The 5,717-nt window shown below is 36.7% G+C and overlaps 1 long non-coding RNA gene across 1 annotated transcript; it reads right to left on the bottom strand.

Annotated features, from left to right (window-relative positions):
* Window positions 1–719: 719 nt before the first annotated feature.
* On the bottom strand, window positions 720–1,745 carry LOC118751602. Its single transcript, XR_004994568.1, has 3 exons — window positions 1,684–1,745; window positions 812–1,000; window positions 720–751 (listed from the first exon to the last, which is right to left on the bottom strand). It is a non-coding gene; the product is annotated as an uncharacterized LOC118751602 (long non-coding RNA).
* Window positions 1,746–5,717: the final 3,972 nt, after the last annotated feature.

The following is a 5,717-nucleotide window of genomic DNA, read 5'->3' as shown; positions in this document are numbered from 1 at the left end:
TGGAAGCTTGTAATTGGAATTCAGGAGAAACACCAACTTCTTAAATTCTATGTCTTCTACTACACTGAAAGGATGATATTCACGGACTATCATTTTTAATACCTGTTGATCGATTTCGCGCTGCTTCTTTATTGGAAGAGGTTTATATAAAAAGTTTGTTACTTGTGGCTGCGATGCGTTTAATGCCCGTGGTGGGATCTGAGCAGGGACCTGCGGTGTTACTGTGCTATTGTTGAGCTGATGGGGGTTATGGTTGTTGACTGCACTGGTGTTGTTGTTGACTTCACTGATGTTGTTGTTGACTTCACTGATGTTGTTGTTGAGCTCACTGCCTTCGATGTCAAGAAGTACTTCTTCTACAGGTTGCGCCTGTCTAGAGATTCTCTGGAACTGGTGTCGTCTGTTCATGTGACGAATAAGGCCGCAAGTCGATTTATTTGACACCGACAACTGCTGACCACACAACTTACACTTAACCTTCTTATCCTTCTCCTCCGAGAAGTGCAACCACACGTCACTCTTCTTATTAGATGACATTTTTTATTATTTTATTATTATTTTGTTGTATTGAAACGCCAACAAAATTTGAATATAAAACGTAAGGCAGTGTTCTATAGCTTCAATTAGTAGTATGCTTGTGAACAAGGATGTTGTGGAAGAGTTAAAATTACTCCGCGAGATTTGCTTTGCTTAATGATAGCTTACATAAAGGAAGATCGGCCTTAAATACGCAACAATGTGCTCCTTTCTTCTGTAAGAAATGAGGAATTTGAATGAAAAATATTATTAAGGAATATTACAGGTTACCTACTGCTGATCATGATGATTGAAAATACCGACAATTTTGTGGGCCACGTCATTTATGTTTACCGATTGATTTTGTAATAACGGTATAATGGGATGTTGTTGCGTTTTCAAACCAAATTGATTTTGAAAGATTTCGCTTCCAAGTAATGGTATGCTGACAATTCCTTCGGTGATCGTGGTGTACTCTATCGGACTAAATATTTTAATAATAAATAAGTATATACATACAAGTGCATAAGTTAGTGTAAGTGGCGGGATCGAAAATCTAAAGAAAACTGATTTTCAGTTTTTCAGTTTTCAGTTATTTCAGTGCACGGCCGTGGTTTAAACTAACTTTAAACGGCCGATCTGGCTGGTTTTAACTAAGATCAGCCAATCAAATGTCAGCCAGCTGTTCAATTTAAACTCAGTTTACTTAATCCAAAATTAAACTGGCCCTAAGGAAGGTTGAACCGGATTATACTAATAAAGCTTTCGAATTACTGAATATGGACATAGATTATTGGTTTTTGTCATGCCAATAATGAAACATTTTAATTGCATCATACAAAAAAAGAAATTCAAGAAAAATTCTATATATATTTCAGGTTTCTTAGAAAAATTGCCCAAAATCACAATTTTCACTGGCGTTTTTTCGCTTGCACTGGACATTTTATATACCCTTGACAAAAGAAGAGGTGTCTGCCCTTCTTCTCCGGCAACACAGAAAGGAGAATTTTACTTAGTATGGACTATAATCCCAAACCGCGGCCGAAGGCCGCCTACTCGAAAGGAGTTAAGTGCGAAAATTCTGTGGATACCGGAGCCGGAGTTATATGCACAAGAAATGTTATACACTTTTGACAAAAGAAGAACAATACAAGAACATTAACTTACCTGAGTTGGGCAGCAAGGAAGTCAACATTTTTAGCACATTCGTCGTTTCTAAAACACCATCTTCTATTACTCGCACAAACGTCTGGGAGCTTAGCACACTCGCTTGAACAATATCCGATTTGCATTGCATTTTTAAAAACTCAATAGGGGTATTCTCCAAATCTTGCAAAGCCATTGCACGTAGCACGGATTGCACGGATTGCATAAATTGCAAACACACAACAAGAAAATTCATGGGAAACAACATTTCCTATCGCTGCAACGTCGAAACCCATGTATATATTTTGCAAAATAGCATAGCAAGATAATAGCGACCCTGTGCTAGTTGTTTTGTTGTTGGAATTGCTACATATTTCTCTCATTCCTCTCATCTCGCTCACTTAATTTTTTTTTGCTGTCTCTTGTTATTGTATTTGATACATAATTTCGCTGCTTGCTCCCCATGCATGCTACCACTTTGCAATGGGGTGTTCTCGTACTCTTCGAAATTTGGAATAGTATTTTTGCATTTCGTGCAATCCGTGCATCGTGCAAGACTTCGAGAATACCCCTAGTGTGATGTTATACTCAGCTACCTCCTTTTCCCAGCTGTGAGTGGTTTTCTTAAGATTTTTTCACGGCATGCCGATATTTTCACAACCACGATGCGGTGGTTATGTTTTTCAACTTATCCATTGCTTTGGCAATGTAAAGAAATTATGTATTTTGTGTATTACTTTACCGGACTGCAGGTTGAAAATCTTTTCTTAATATTTCCTTTCAAAAACTTCATAAAACCTGGTATATATAGCCAAAACGTCCCACTTATGAGCGCTCAATAACCATCCGTCTATTCTCGTTGCTGCACAAACTAGGGATGCGCGATGTTAGCCGATGATGTTCTGTCAAAATAAGACAGAAGGGCGCGAAAAGAAGACAGAATGGCGGGAAAATAAGAGGGAATGGCGCGAAAAGATGACAGAATGGTGGGAAAATAAGAGAGAATGGCGCGAAAAGAAGCCAGAATGGCGCCAAAAGAAGCATGATGAAGCACAATGCGAAAAGAGACTGCATGGCGCAATTGCGCTGATTTAATGCGTTGATACCGGTTATGGCGCTGGCTTCAAGGTATCGGCGCCAGAAAATTTGCTGCGTTACCCAGGCAGTGCCATGGAAAACAGCTTCTCATAAAAAAAATATTAATTACCCGCATCGATGCAGGTTCGCGTTATCTGTCATTCTGCATCTAAAACTAAATTTTGAAAAAAAGTGGACTTGGCACCTTTTCACCTTTAGGTAGCGATGTATTTCTTCCTTTGAAGAAACAAAAGAAATTTTTACATATTTCACGTTCCTTCCCTATACACACAATTATACATATGTATTAGGGATGTTGCGAATGTGGAATTTTAGACATCCGCGGATGCGGATGCGGATGTTTAAAAGCTAACATCCGCGGATGCGGATGCGGATGCGAATGCGGATGTCATGTATTTTTAAGAAATAATTTAGGTGGGTAAATTAGGTGATTTAGGTAAATAAAAAATGGAAAGGTTAAAAATTTTGTAATAATCTGCCTTATCCTGAGTTTTGCCCGAAAAATTCACCCGAAAATTTGTATTCCGCCCATAGTAAATATGTACTTGGAAACCAAAAGTGAACCGGTTCGGGAAAAATTAAACTCATGATAAGACTGAATGTTTTTTAGTACTTGAATTTAAAAATTGGAAGATTGTACTTAATAAAAACTTCTTGAAGTGTCGTAAATCAAACCTGCGCCACTATATATGTAACTACTCGCTCGAGGCGACAAACTTGAAAAAGTTGAAATTGGCAAAATTGTAAATTCTTTTCGATTGACACTGCACCAGTTGAAAGGACTTTCAGTTATATTTATTTATTTTTATTGCGGTGCAATAATTACTTTTTGGGAATTTCATCGGGTCTGCAAATGTCGGATGTGCTCCTCCTGACTTTCGTCTTCACAATCTAGCATCATGGCACAATCGTTGTTTAAACACCGTTTTTTCGAAAGAATTCTTCATTGTCATTCTTTTGGTTGTTTCGGAATTTGTCACATCATCAGCCTTTTTCGATTTTAGTTTTTGTGCCTCATTTTTAATGCTTTCTTCTGTGACTGGTTAGATATACGTCTGTGCACTTGTACAATATCCCAGGGACTGAAAATAACAGTTAGTTTTTCCGAGTTAAATTTGGCCTAATAATTTTTATTCCAAAATAAACGTCCTATTCGGATAATAAAGAAACCGCTTATCCAAATTAAACAAATTTGGTATCATATGAAAGAGGACTGAAATAGCTTTTAAATTTAATTACAAATGAAGGTTACCACCTCTATTTATATTTTTTTATAACTTAATACTAAAGAAATTCATGTAAATACATACCCGACACAATGTTTGTTCTATGGTAATTAATTAACATTTTTTATTGAAATATTTTTCAATCTGTGGCTTTTAGACATTTCAGTTTTAAAGCTATTTAAGTCCTCTTCATTGGATACCAAACTTGTTTAATTTGGATAAGCGGTTTGTTTATTATCCGGAAAGTACTTTTATTTCGGAATAAAACATATTTGGCCCAGTTTAACTACCGTAAAAAAATAACTGTAATTTTCGGTCCCTTCAATATTCGAATTACGGAAGCGAAAGCGAATGTTAAAATTAATGGGGGGCTCCGCGGTTGCGAATGCAAATGCGAATATTCGCAACAACCCTGATATGTATGCACTGCGATATCTACATTTGATCAGTTTTTATTATGTAATGAAAACGCAGTTGACACCAAATGAACAGCTGTTATAGCCCAGTTATGCATACTTGCACTGCTATTCCATTTTTACGTAAAAATCAAAACCCTACAGAATTCTACCTGTTAAGTGCTATGCGTTCGGTAACCGCTTACACGCAAAGCCCATTTAACAGATTCTTATGCGACAACTCTCATGCAACGCTAAGTATGCATAACTGGGCTATTAGTTGAGACCATATTTGATATCAGTTGTTTTGACATAATAGGGGTCATCTGAAGTGATAAAGGGATAAATTTATCAGTTTATCAACATTCTTACATGAACGCACCAGGGTAAATGACTGCGTAATTTTTTTTTTATTATTTAACTTATATGACTAGTTGCGTTTCATTCTTACCTCGTACATTGTGTACATTTGTTTTTTATGTGTTCGTAGCAAAAGCGACCACCTGGCAACCTGTCAGGGTTTAATTTGGGTGAAATTTATGCATTTATCCACCAAAATCGTTTGATAAAGTGATAAACTTTGGTTAACCTTCATGTTAACAGCAGGAAAATTATACGTACGTCAACAGTAGCATACCCGGGTATGCACATACATTTTGTATGGGAAATGACGAAAATGTGAATATTTAACACATTTCTTTTAATCTGGCTAAGAATTTATTGTTATTTTCTAACAAAATATGTTTATTTTAAGTATGTAAAACAAGATTTATGAAATGAATAATGAGTTTCTCAGACCACACTTTATCATCGTGGGTTTTGAATGTATATGCGTAAAGGATTGTTTAGGTACAAAACATGTAAACTTATGTGAGAAAAGGGTTTTTCGAGTAGATGCAAATAATTCTAGTAATGTTTCTTGTTACATCATGTAGTTCAACGCTGAAAACCAGTGCAAAACTTGGAGACTGAAAAGATATGGGTTTTTATTGCCCAGTGTTTCTCAACGAAAAAAATTTACAAAAGTAAAAATGGAAGATGGTGAATGACTCAATCCACTGGATCCTGAGGAACAGCAAGAATGCATTCGCGAGATGTTAGAAGATTTAGACGAGGAAAATAGTTACAGAGCCTTTGGCATCTGAAGAGATTGTGGAGGGTAACGAATATGATGTAACTCCAGATGACTCCGATATTAAGGAAATCCAGTCACCAGAATATGACCCGGAAGACGAAAGTGAATATGAGAAAAGGACGGCAAACCAGGTGAAACCGGGAAACTATTCTGACAAAGATGGAAAAACTTGGTCTGCTGTACCACCACAAACTGCCAATT

This window comes from Rhagoletis pomonella, unplaced genomic scaffold (genome assembly GCF_013731165.1).
Source record: "Rhagoletis pomonella isolate Grant_MI unplaced genomic scaffold, Rhpom_1.0 Rhpom_scaffold_00837, whole genome shotgun sequence".
NCBI classification, from domain to species: domain Eukaryota; kingdom Metazoa; phylum Arthropoda; class Insecta; order Diptera; family Tephritidae; genus Rhagoletis; species Rhagoletis pomonella.
This window is presented reverse-complemented; position numbering and strand designations above follow the sequence as displayed.